At 44.8% G+C, this 12,500-nt stretch overlaps 1 protein-coding gene across 18 annotated transcripts in view; it reads left to right on the top strand.

Annotated features, from left to right (window-relative positions):
- LOC135101945 (nephrin-like) overlaps window positions 1-12,500 on the top strand; it is a 529,348-nt gene that overhangs the window by 77,529 nt on the left and 439,319 nt on the right. For 15 of the 18 annotated variants that reach the window (XM_064006385.1, XM_064006371.1, XM_064006370.1 and 12 more), the window contains 2 exons: window positions 2,416-2,529; window positions 4,681-4,745. The gene's annotated coding sequence lies outside the window, so the exon portion shown is untranslated. Of the gene's footprint in view, window positions 1-1,414; window positions 1,565-2,415; window positions 2,530-4,680; window positions 4,746-12,500 lie in introns of those variants that run through there. The other 3 variants (XM_064006379.1, XM_064006380.1, XM_064006372.1) reach the window with 2 other exon arrangements.

Genomic DNA, 12,500 nt, shown 5'->3' with positions numbered 1-12,500 from the left:
TCTCTCTCTCTCTCTCTCTCTCTCTCTCTCCATGTTTGTTCTGTGCGTCCAACTGGGACCTCGTGACGTCACAATACATAATTTCCAGCACCACACGACCACCATTGTTCTCACTCCAGGCAGATGTGGCGCCTTCCTGGAACCTGGATCCTGTCTGTAAACTTTATTATTCTCTCTGTGTCTCTGTCTCTGTCTCTGTTTGTATGTCTGTCTGTCTGTATGTATGTATGTCTGTCTGTGCCTCAGTTTTTCTGTGTTTGTGTGGTAGGCTCTCTCTCTCTCTCTCTCTCTCTCTCTCTCTCTCTCTCTCTCTCTCTCTCTCTCTCTCTCTCTCTCTCTCTCTCTCTTTCTCTCTCGTGCGTAAGTTCGAATAACCTTCATTTATTTATTCATTTATATTTTCTTTTGTTTTTAATCTTCTGAAAGAGGCTTGCGTTGCTGCTGACATAGGTTCTTAATGGCGTGCGCACGCACGCACACACACACACACACACACACACACACACACACACACACACACACACACACACACACACACACACACACACACACACACACTCACACCTCTTCATAAAGACTGTGCTATTACGATCGAGTGCAAGAGACGAGAAGAAGAAGCAGGAGGAATAGGAGGAGGAGGAGGAGGAGGAGGAGGAGGAGATTGCATACACACGGATGAGAAAAGTGTGAAAGACAAAGAAGAGTGGGAGGAGGGGGGACCTGGAAGGGGAGGAGGAGAAGGAGGAGACGAAAAAATCATAAGAATCAGACGACAAGAAAAGGGAAGGAGAAAGCGAATGAGGAAAAAGTTATAAGAAGCCACGGTGGAAAAAAAAAAAGTGGAAGAAGACGAAATCGAAGGAAGTAGAGGGAAAAAAAAGAGAAAGAAAATGAATAACAGAAGTGTTGAGGTGGAGGAGGAGGAGGAGGAGGAGGAGGAGGAGGAGGAGGAGGAGAAAAAAGGAGCAGAAGGAAAAGGAGGAAAAGGAGGAGAGAAGTGTTTTTTCTTCGTCCTTCTAAGAACGTGGAAATAAACAGTTTCTTTACTAGCTGTCGTTTGCCACGCCAGGGAACAATAGTGGCCGTGATTCTTACTTTCACGTGCAGAAAAATAAAGTCTTGATTTGCGAAAGTTTGCTGTGACGGGGCGAGACTTGTGTTTAAAGGTGACGCCTGGAGGTGGAGGTGGTGGTGGTAGTGGTTGAGTGGAAAGCATTTGGAAGTGGATAGGAATGGACTGCCTTGCTTTTAAGATAATCATGAGGATATTTTTGGATCCCTCTGGCAGTGGCAGGAGGATGTGAAAGTGTGCTGTTAATGTTACTTTTGTAAGTAATCATAGTGGTTAGTGCGAGTAGTAGCGGTGGTTTGTTTATTTCTTGTGGTTTGGCTGAAGCCCGGTGTGGTGATCGTGGGTTTGCGCCATTCAGCTTCACGCCGCGGCGGGTTGCCAGGCCGCCACCGCGAGAGGCGGCTGACACCCGGCACCCCATCTACTGTTGGATGGACAGGGGCGCGGATGTGGAGAGACTGGCCACCCTTCTCAGCTCCGACCGGAGTATTTGTACGTAGTAGTAGTAGTAACTGTAGCAGTAGAATCATTAGCAGTAGCGGTAGTAGTTGTAGAAAAACTTATGTCAATATTAAAGCGTGTTCTCGGTGGACCAAAACCACATGGCTAGTTATGCTTCTAAGCTTCGCCCACAAAGGACAGCCAAGACATTACTGTCAAACGTACATTTTTTAGTTCAGTACATGGCACCGATGAAGACACTTGCCTAGTAGCACCATCATCATCAGCATCAGTCACCAGCTGATCCACCGCCGTCTGCTTGCCTGTTCGCTTTAAGCTGCTTCACATCCCAATAATTCTACTTGTCTCTGGCGTCTGGAATGATGATACCGTGTTCGTTCGAGTTGTTATCACTGCTCTTCATTTTAAAATGATAATCATGTCTATTTGGTATTATACATTACTAGATGCATTTATTTGATACGTTTTTTTACATCTCTAGTAAGTCATGGTGTTTTTGCATTACATTATGACAGACAATTATATTATAAACTCTAATTCAGGAACATGAGGGATATCATAGTTATTCTCATAGGATATACGTTTCCTATAAATGCTATTTCAAGGTTTTACATTACACATTTTTGGTCACATTTTCTCTAGGGTTTATGACAGACGCGAGTGATTTGCCTGTCGGGTGTAAACTCCGCCCACTTTCCTCCAGCATAAGTGTTTTGCTTCAGTAGGCAAACCAATGCGGGGACAGGTTTGCTTAGGTTTGCCTCACGAGGTAAATCTGCTTATACACAGGAGATGCACCGTACATAGCATAACTAATTATGCGTTTTTGGGCCACCAAGAACGCGCCTTTAGTAATTTCACTCTCTCATTTGATTGCGCAGTTGGCAACCCGTAAGACGTTCTGCGCAGCGCCACGCATCAGTTCCAAGGCAGGCCGTGCATGGGTAGCACACGATTTCTACCATTTCCGGGATTACCGCACCAGGCTAGTTTTGGTAAGTTTACTTTCCTGTTTTTGACAGCATGCGTGGTGACTTCCCAAGGCAGTTGTTAATAACGCGATGATATGCCAAAGCGATCATCCATGATTTGCTATCAGGTGACATTTGGGTATGTATGTGGCGGCCAAATCATGCGTGACTACTTACCAAACCAGTCGTTAGTAACGGGATGATTGGCCAAGGCGATCATTATTGCTATGCCATTAGCTCCTTGCTTGGGTATAACAGTATTGTTGCTACAGTAGCATTGGAATCAAGCACCGGTTTTCCGCACGTCTCTGTTTCAGCATACACGAGCCAAGTGACGCATCACGCAGCTTAAACTGGCCTAAACTTGAAAACAACCGAACCACCGACTGGCTCTTGGACCCCGTTAACTGAAAAGTTGCCGGTAGCCGAGGGAGCCAAGCCACTCCAAGGCGTGTTTCTTCCTCCTCTTTTTCTTGTTTTCGGGACAGTAAACGGCCCAGACATGACGAGGATCAAGTAGGGAATGAATATAAGAGGAGAAAATAATGTTAGACCATAAGGATTGTCCAGTGAACATGAGCGTGCGCCCCGCTGCCAGGTGGCAGTCAGCATTGTTACGCTGCCCTGAAAACGTCTGGAGTCTAGGACCAAACAAAAATTTGTCCATAATTCAGTTGTCAAGAAAATTGATTGATCATGTTAGTGTTGCTAGTAACCGGCCAACCTTACATCTGAACGCTAGAAACATGACCATTTCAAGACCTAAGTATCGTTCAGGGTAGGTGACCTAAAAACATCCAGTCGAGGGGAGGGTAGATATTAAGAAGTTGCGCGGCTTCTATTTTCTATTTTTTCGGGACCTATCCCCTGCAACTACCGCCTCTTATCCACAAAAAATAAATAAGGGAGCTTCGTACTACTGTTGCTGTTCTTGTGATGGCCGCCATGTCCTTGATCTTTCTCTTGCTACTAGCATCCTATCCTAAGCCTAAGTAAACCTAACTAAACCGGTAAATATGAAATAGAGCCGCAGCAGCAGTAGGGCAGCTTCCCATTTATGGTTTTATTATAGTTTAAACCATTACACACTACGTGGTAATAACGTACCTCATTTTGTTCTTCTCACTATTCACATCATTTCTAATGATTACACTACTTGTCGGAAATTAATAATAACGCCACAATAGGCCTGGGAATGCACAGCGCTCTCAACTTTTTCTAAGTCCACAGGTAAACATAATGGGTGTATTGTTGCCTGAACTTCAGTTGTTAGGTTAGGTTAGGTTAGGGTTTTATTATAGTTTAAGCCATTACACACTACGTGGTAATAACCTACCTCATTTTGTTCTTCTCACTATTCACATCATTTCTAATGATTACACTACTTGTCGGAAATTAAAAATAACGCCGTGGGGCCGTGGGTAGAGATTGGGGACATTGGCTTGAACTATAAATTTACCCCATTTATTTTTGGTGGTAAGAGGCGGTATATGGCTCTGTTTTAGCTTTTTCCACCCAAACACTCCGCTTTCCCTCCAGGTCCCCAACATTGTATGGGGGTAGGAGCCGGAAAAAAAAAGACTACCAGCAGTCCTGTCATAAAATGTTACTCACCCTTTTGAAGTGTTTTGCCCCTTCAGACATGGATGCTGATATAAAAATGTTCTTGCCTACTCTGTATCCGGCTTACAACTTTGATATCCTCTTACGGAGTAGTTTTGAGTAACCACTCTGAAGTTCTCATTGGTTGCCAAGTGCGCATTCAAATGAGCGAGGCGAAATAATGAGGGTTAACGAGTACTCACCAAGTATGAAAGTTGATCATAATTTCACGAGTATTTGCGTCATTTGAGCAATAAATTCCATCCTTCCCAAACCGGCACGTTAAAATTCTACACTGTTTCGGTATTCTTCACAATCCTGTCCTTGTTGGTTCAAAACTACACCAAAAGACTGATGTGTGGCGCTGCGCAGGACATCTCATTTGTTACCTACGTGACGCAGTCAAATACTAATGAAATTATGATCAACCTTCATAGTTGGTAAAGACTCGTTTAATCGCATAATCATGGGTAACGTTTTTCTCGTTCATCTCTACTTCCACCAATGAAGTCCTTTCTTTCATCTTCACCCGTAATAATCATGTCCCTTAACTCGTCCTCATTTTTCTTCCAGTGATGGAGAACGAAACACTCTTGGCAGTCAGAAGCAGCAACACACGTGACATTCCTGACACATTGGTAAGTAGTCTGGCAGTCACGCTTGGAATGTGTGTGTGTGTATGTGTGTATGTGTGTATGTGTGTGTGTTTGTGTGTGTGTGTAGGTGGGTAGTATTGTTTGCTTGATATAAGTGGAATTTTACCGTGCAAAATGGATGACGGATTTATCGCCGTGTGGTCGTTGCGTCGTTAACGAATTTTACACATATTCCATGGGGTGTGAGCTCATTAGCGAGGTTTTATCTATGAGTTTTATTCACGGCATCATAGATTTTTTTTTTTTCATTTTTTGCTGCATTTAGATATATTCCATTGCAGGGAAATAGATCTGCCATAAACTGATTAACTGGGAGAGCAACGTAAATAGCAATACCTTATGTACATTTATTTCACGCTTGATGGAAGTTTCATTTTATCTTTTTTATTTTTCCTTTCGGTTGGAATTAACTCCATTCCAAGTGCAGGAAATTAATGTTGTAAACTGATTAACCAACAAAAATAACTTAATACCAATATATTTTAAAAGAAATATGAGAGACACTGGGACGCTCTTTTGTCGAACAGATTTTAGTGAGTGAGGAAAAAAGAAAAATAGAATCTTAAAAACCTTAGCTTGATGCAAAAACCGGTACAAGCTTCTGAGCTAACACAAGACTGATGGTGTGTGTGTGTGTGTGTGTGTGTGTGTGTGTGTGTGTGTGTGTGGAGGCGGGAATCTGGCGGCCTGCAGCGGGGGGCGAGGCGTGACGGTTGAGTGTCTGAGGGGTGGTGGTGGTGGTGGTGGTGGTGATGGTGTTGGGAGCGAGTGAATCCTGCCTCTCGGTGTTATCTAATGCCGGCAGATCCGATCAGGTATTGGCAGAATTACGGAAATTAGGTAAGGTTGTTGCGGCACACGAAAACGTTTTCTTGATAACGTCATTACGGGGAATTGTAATGAAAGCACCAGGACATTACCTCTAAATGGAGAAGAAAATTGAATATCTGGCATGCGATCAATGCGTAAATGCCGTGATTAGGAGAAAAAAAATGTTACTTGCCCCCGCCATCTTTTATGCACGACGTACCGTGTGGGTGTGTGTATGTGTGTGGATGTTTATGCACTTATGTACGTACGCTGGTGTATACATGTGTGTGGACCAAGATAGATGTGGATATGCAGGATTCCCATTCCCGCTGAAATATTTCGCTTCCCCGCTGTAAGAATTGGTTGACGCAACTTTTGGGCGCTTCTTCATTTTAAAACTTTTTCCATCCGTCCCTCCCTCGCCTTGCCTCCACACGTCAATCCTTTTCTTCCGTTCTGGACCCTTCTTCCCTCGTACTCTTCCATTCTTTCTTTCATTCCTTCCCTATCCTCCTACCTTCCTCCCTCCCCTAGCTGCCCTTCCCCTCCCACCCTTCCTTCAGACCTTCTCATTCACGTACTTCCTTCATTCCTTCCAGACTCCCGCCGTCTCCCTTTTCTCCATTCCAGAATCTCTCCTTCCCTTCCCTCCGTCCCTTCCTCCAGCCGCCCCCTCGTCCCTGCTACTCCCACGTCTGAGTCTTGTAAAATTCAGGAAAAATTTTTGCTCTTCCTCCCACTAATACAAACGTCAGTCGCTTCTTTTCACGGAACCTGTCGAAGCGAGAAAATCCTGAAGTACTACTTGAGAGGCGCGCCGGCCTACGCCCCCCCAATCCCTCCCTCCCTCACTCCCTCTCTCCCTCTGGTTACGTCCCTCTCCTTCCTCCTTTCTGTTCACGTCACGAGCAGGAGTAGCCACCCTCACTCTGACTCTTGCAGGTGCTTGATTATTATTTACTGCTACTACTGGCTGCTGCTACTGCTGCTACTGCTACTGCTCCTCCTCCTCCTCCTCCTCCTCCTCCTCCTCCTCCTCCTCCTCCTCCTCCTACTCCTCCTCCTCCTCCTCCTCCTCCTCCTCCTCCTCCTCCTCCTCCTCCTCCTACTACTACTACTACTACTACTACCACCATCACCGTCATCACCACCACCACCACCATCACCATAATTATGATCAGAATAATAAAAATTATAAGAACAAGAACAATTAAAAGAAATACTGTAGACACGAACTACAAGCATACTACTAATTAATAACAAGAACTAAAAAGTAAGAAAGCATCAGTCCTCGGTCACATTTAATTTTTTCTTCTATTTCATGTCCAGAAGAATGTCTGAGTAATAATAAGTTAATTTACAAATATTTCTTCTAGTTAGAAAATCTTGGTGGTAACATTGCCCTCAGCATTAGTGTCGTGATTTGTAGGTAATGGTCATGAGAGAGAGAGAGAGAGATAGATAGAGAGAGAGAGAGAGAGAGAGAGAGAGAGAGAGAGAGAGAGAGAGAGAGAGAGAGATATGAATCGAAATATCAAAGGCTGTCAATCTCATCAGTTTTCTTCCTCCTCCTCCTCCTCCTCCTCCTCCTCCTCCTCCTCCTCCTCCTCCTCCTCCTCCTCCTCCTCCTCCTCCTCCTCCTCCTCCTCCTCCTCCTCCTCCTCCTCCTCCTCCTTCTCTTTGACTTTCTCCAATATCTTCCTCGCCGTCACTGTTGCATCACTTCCTGTCCAGTCACGCTGTTGTCTCGAACACTTCATTGAGAAAAAATAAGAAAAAAAAGAATTTAGTTTTTATTGGTTTTCGCATCCTTCTTCCTCCTCCTCTTCTTCCTCTTCCTGCCTTGCTTCCGTGCCTCAGTTCACCTCCACTCATCCTTGTAGCTTAATTAGTCTGTGTGTGTGTGTGTGTGTGTGTGTGTGTGTGTGTGTGTGTGTGAACCTTTCGTGATACTTTTTTTCTGTTCGTTTATTATTTTTTCTTGTGTTCCATTATCCAGCAGGGGTTGTGTTATCAATTGTATGATATGTATTATTACTGTTGTTGTTGTTATTGTAGTTGTAGTAGTAGTAGTAGTAGTATTTGGTGCTGTTATTATTATTATTATTATTATTATTATTATTATTATTATTATTATTATTATTATTATTATTATTATTATTACACAATCGTCAACATCTATAAAAAAATAATTATGTGAGTGACGGTACCAACACCATAAATAGCATTATATTCACCAGTTTATAATTCCTCCCAGTTTTTAATGCCAGTCACTCAAACATTACTCATATATTTACAGTGTGTTTTATCGGTAATGTGCAGTAATACCCTTTGTGTGCGTTATTTGTAGTCTGGAAATATTCTCCTAACACAATTTCAACTTAAATTACCACCACTTCATCTACTACTACTACCACCACCACCACCACTACCACCACCATCATCACCATCACCACCACCACAGCGACCTTAACCACCACCACCACTATCACCACTAAAACTATTAATAGCAAGACTAACAGACAGAGACGGGGAGAGGGGAGGGGATGGGGAAAACTGCTGGCGGGCGTCCTGCCCTTCCTCCCCCCAACATAATTATCTCCGTGTGGTGATGTGTATAAATTTAGGATGAAATATAAATGCCTTGATCACCTTTGATAGTTCGTGGAATTCATCGCTTGATTGGGCGGCGCTGAGCTGCTAAATTTGGGGGTAGCGGGAGTGAGTGAGGTGAGGAGGTGAAGGGTGAAAGGTGGGTGATGGCAGTGGATGAGAGGGAAGTGCAGGGAAGTGAGGAGTGGAGAGCTTAGGTGAAAGGAAAGGTGGCGAAGGAAAGGTAAAGAAGGAAATGAAAGATTTTAAGGGAGGGAAGGAAAGGCAAAGCAAGGAAAGGCGAGGCGAAGGAAGACAGGAGGGAGTGGGAAGGTGATATAAAGGGGAAGGAATGGCAGGGAAAATATGGTACGAGGAAGAAGAGAAAATGGAAGAGGGAGAATGAAGTAAAAGATTGCGGAAATAAAATGTGGTGGCAGGAAAACTTAATTGATAGCGGTAGTTAATCGTTTCCACCCCGGGACACAGACACGCACCAACTCACACACACACACACACACACACACACACACACACACACACACGTAAAAGTGTTCAAGGGTATTAACTATATAAAATTTAAATGGATGTTATGAAAGTGTGTGTGTGTGTGTGTGTGTGTGTCAGACAATTATTCACTTACATCTGCCTTGCTTTCCACCCTCTGTCTGTCTGTCTGTCTGTCTTTTTTTTTTTTTTTGTGTGTGTGTGTGTGTGTGTGTCTATACGTGCGTCTGTCTCTCTGTACATCACTCAATACTGTCTATGTACATCACCACGGTACAGTGACTTGTGGCAGGTAATTAAAAAAGGAAACCACCTGAAGCCTACCACCTGTGTCCTTCCCTCTGTCTCTCCACCTGTCACTCCACCTGTCACTCACCTGCGCTCTATTATTCCTGTCTGACTCTCTCCCGTGACCCGCGACCTCGTGTTTTTATTAGTTACCGTTATATATTCTGCCTCCCTTTTATTGCTGTAATTTCACACCTTTCCCTTCTTTGGTTTTATTTTTTTCACGGCATTCTTTCGCCATCACCCCTTTGAACCCACCCTGTACTTTCACACCTTTCATCTTCCTCCATCTTCATACCTTTCTCCGTGTCTCATTCCGTGCTCTCCATCATCCTACTTCACCTCCTCCTCCTCCTTCGCCTACTCTTTAGCCACTCCTCGTAAGTGTTTCCCTTTTTTCTTCGGATTCCCTATTTCCTTTCCCATGTTTCCTTTCTTCCTACCTTTTCATTCACCCACCTCCTGCTAAGTAGTTCCTCTGCCGTCATCCCCTGTGTGTTGTTTTCTGTCCTCTCACTTGTTTATTTCGTCCCTCTTCCTCTTCCTTTTCATTCTTGCTCCTCCTCCTCTTCCTCCTTCTCATGCTGCAGCCATCACCGGCCACTGGAAACACGCACGCCTCCTCTAAGTTGTAATCAAGGTCTGTTATCACTGCTGAAGGAGGATGGTGGTGGTGGTGGTGGTGGTGGTGGTGATGATGGTGGTGTTGATCTAGTAATAGGAGGAAGAGGATATGTGATGCTGGTGATGGTGATGGTGATAGTTGTGATGGTGCTGGTAGTGGTAGCGATGGTAGTGGTGGTAGTGGTGATCTGTTAGAAAGAAAGATGCTTGTGTGTGTGTGCGTGCGTGTGTGCTTGCTTGTGTGCGTTTGTCTCTTTGTTGGTTATCTGGTTTATCTGTTTGTATAAGTAAATCGATTAATACTGCTTTCTTTGTTACACCACCTTCGGTTTTCATTTTCTTCCTTTCTGTCCCCCACCATCACACCAGCATTGCACACACCACCACAGGCAGGACCTCACCTCTATTATCACCTGTTTATTGCTTGGCGGTGATGGCGGTGGTGATGGCGGTGATGATGGCGGTCATGTCATTATCGTCACTAATTAACCTCACTAGATGATCAGAGAGAGAGAGAGAGGAGAGAGAGAGAGAGAGAGAGAGAGGGAGAGGGAGAGGGAGAGAGAGATGCGCACAAACAGCCAGAGAGACGCAGAATAGCCCATCAGAATTATAAAGGGAGGGTTGAGCATAGATCAGAGGTGCCTTGACTCGCCTCCAGACAGCCTGCACTACTCGCCATAAGGTATTTGCTTAACAGATGGCCACCAGCATACAAAGTGCCTGCTTGACCTCGCCTCAGCCTCGTGACCTTGAAATGCTTCTCCTCCTCCGCCCCTCTTCCATTCCATCCAACTTCCACTACAGACATATCTCCTTGGGCCCTGGAATACCCATCTCTTCATCCACCTCCTCTTGCCTTTCATCCATCTTCCATCTTCCACCACGGACATGTTTAAGTTGATTTTCGAATATCTTTTCATCCACCTTCTGGCATTTACTACAAATAGCTATAAGTGGACTTTGAAATATCCCTCTTCATCCACCTTCTCCTGCTATCTACCTTCCACCATAGACAGCTATAAGAGGACTGTTGAATACCTCTCTTCATCCACCACTTACCATCCACTTTCCACCACTTAAGGGAACTTGATTACAAACACCTCAAAGTGGGGTCTATCCTACTCCTACTACTCCTCATCCACTTCCTGCCATACACTTCCACCACAAATAGCTCTTATGTCCAATAGCCTGTTGCCTGTTGTTCTACTGGCCAATACCATCCGCCTCTCACAATTTCCTCAGTTCTGTTAACCCACTATACTGTGACGCCTGGCTCCCTCCGTCTTCTCTCAATGGTTGTCCTCCGTCCATCTCTAGTGCTTGTCTTGTTGCTTGACTGGGTGTTCTTGTCCTCTCATCCCCTCTGTTACTGTTTGTCTTATCTGGGTCTGTTTCTCCTTCCCTTATACAATACAGCAAAGTTTATCGTGTCTCCAGTCCTTGCCTTTGCCTTTTGCCTTTCTCTTGTCTCTTATTCTCTCATTCCTCTCTATATCTATCTGTTCCTGGTTCTCTGTCCCCTTCATCCTCTAAGCCTCCTCTTGTCTTCCTTCTCTTCCCGTCTACTTGTCTCGTCCCCATCATAACACTGATCATAGGAGCTGCTTACCTTCCTGTCATCCTTAATTATGTCCTCTTATAATCCTTCATGTCCTCTGCTTTCTCTCGTGTGCCCTTCTCCAGACCTCCCTCCTTGGCTACTGTTCTCCTTCTCTCTATCTTATCTCTTCCTTTCTTCTATTCTCCTCCACGATCTGACGCTCTCTGCTGCCTCCTTTGTCCTCCTTTGTCTCCTTTTCTCTTTCTCCCTTCTTTCTTCTCTCTCTCCCTCAAGAGGTGCGTGCTTTTCTTTCCGACGAGACGCCCTCAAACCCTCTCCTCTGTCACTCTGTCTCTCTTTCGTGTTTTTTTTTTTTTATTTTCACACCTTGTTATAATGTTTTTTCTTCCTGAATCTCAACTTTTTCTCTACCTCCCTTTTGCAGTAATCCTTGGCCCCATCAGTCTGGCTTTATTATTACTCTCTCTCTCTCTCTCTCTCTCTCTCTCTCTCTCTCTCTCTCTCTCTCTCTCTCTCTCTCTCTCTCTCTCTCTCTCTCTCTCTCTCTCTCTCTCTCTCTCTCTCTCTCTCTCTCTCTCTCTCTCTTGGATTTCCTTCCTTACAGCATTCTTTTTCTTGTATTTCCTTTAACTCCTACTTTTTTCCCCTCGCTTGCTTTTCTTTTCCCTCTGTTCTCACTCTCCCTCCTCTGAATACCCGCCTTTCTCTGCCTTTCTTCCCTTTCTTCCTCATATTTTAGATTTTTTTCTCACGTTCTTGCTGTCACTCCCCGTCCCTTTTTATCACTTCCCTCCCTGTCCTTCTCCCTCACTCTCCCTCTCTCTCTCTCCTTGTCTCTCCCTCTCCCCCACCTGTCGTCGGGTGTGTCAATAGTGCCAATAGCGTCACAGATGGGACGGAGTGGCTTGGCTGTGACTGTATGCGTGTGTGTGTGTGTGTGTGTGTGTGTGTGTGTGTGTGTATGTGGGCGTGTGGTTGTTTGTCCTGTTCGTTTGTTTGTGGAGTTGTTATATGCACTGCAGCGATCTATAAACACACACACACACACACACACACACACACACACACACACACACACACACACACACACACACACACACACACACACACACACACACACACACACACACACACACACACACACACACACACACACACACACACACACACACACACACACACACAAAATATAACATGATAGCGTGTATTTACTATACTACCAGAGAGAGAGAGAGAGAGAGAGAGAGAGAGAGAGAGAGAGAGAGAGAGAGAGAGAGAGAGAGAGAGAGAGAGAGAGAGAGAGAGAGAGAGAGAACGCCCCCATGAGCATTACATGTTACACCCTTCCTCGG

The sequence above is a fragment of the Scylla paramamosain genome, chromosome 7 (assembly GCF_035594125.1).
Source record: "Scylla paramamosain isolate STU-SP2022 chromosome 7, ASM3559412v1, whole genome shotgun sequence".
Lineage (NCBI taxonomy): Eukaryota > Metazoa > Arthropoda > Malacostraca > Decapoda > Portunidae > Scylla > Scylla paramamosain.
Note: the sequence above shows the minus strand (reverse complement) of the source record. Positions and strands in the feature narration are given on the sequence as shown.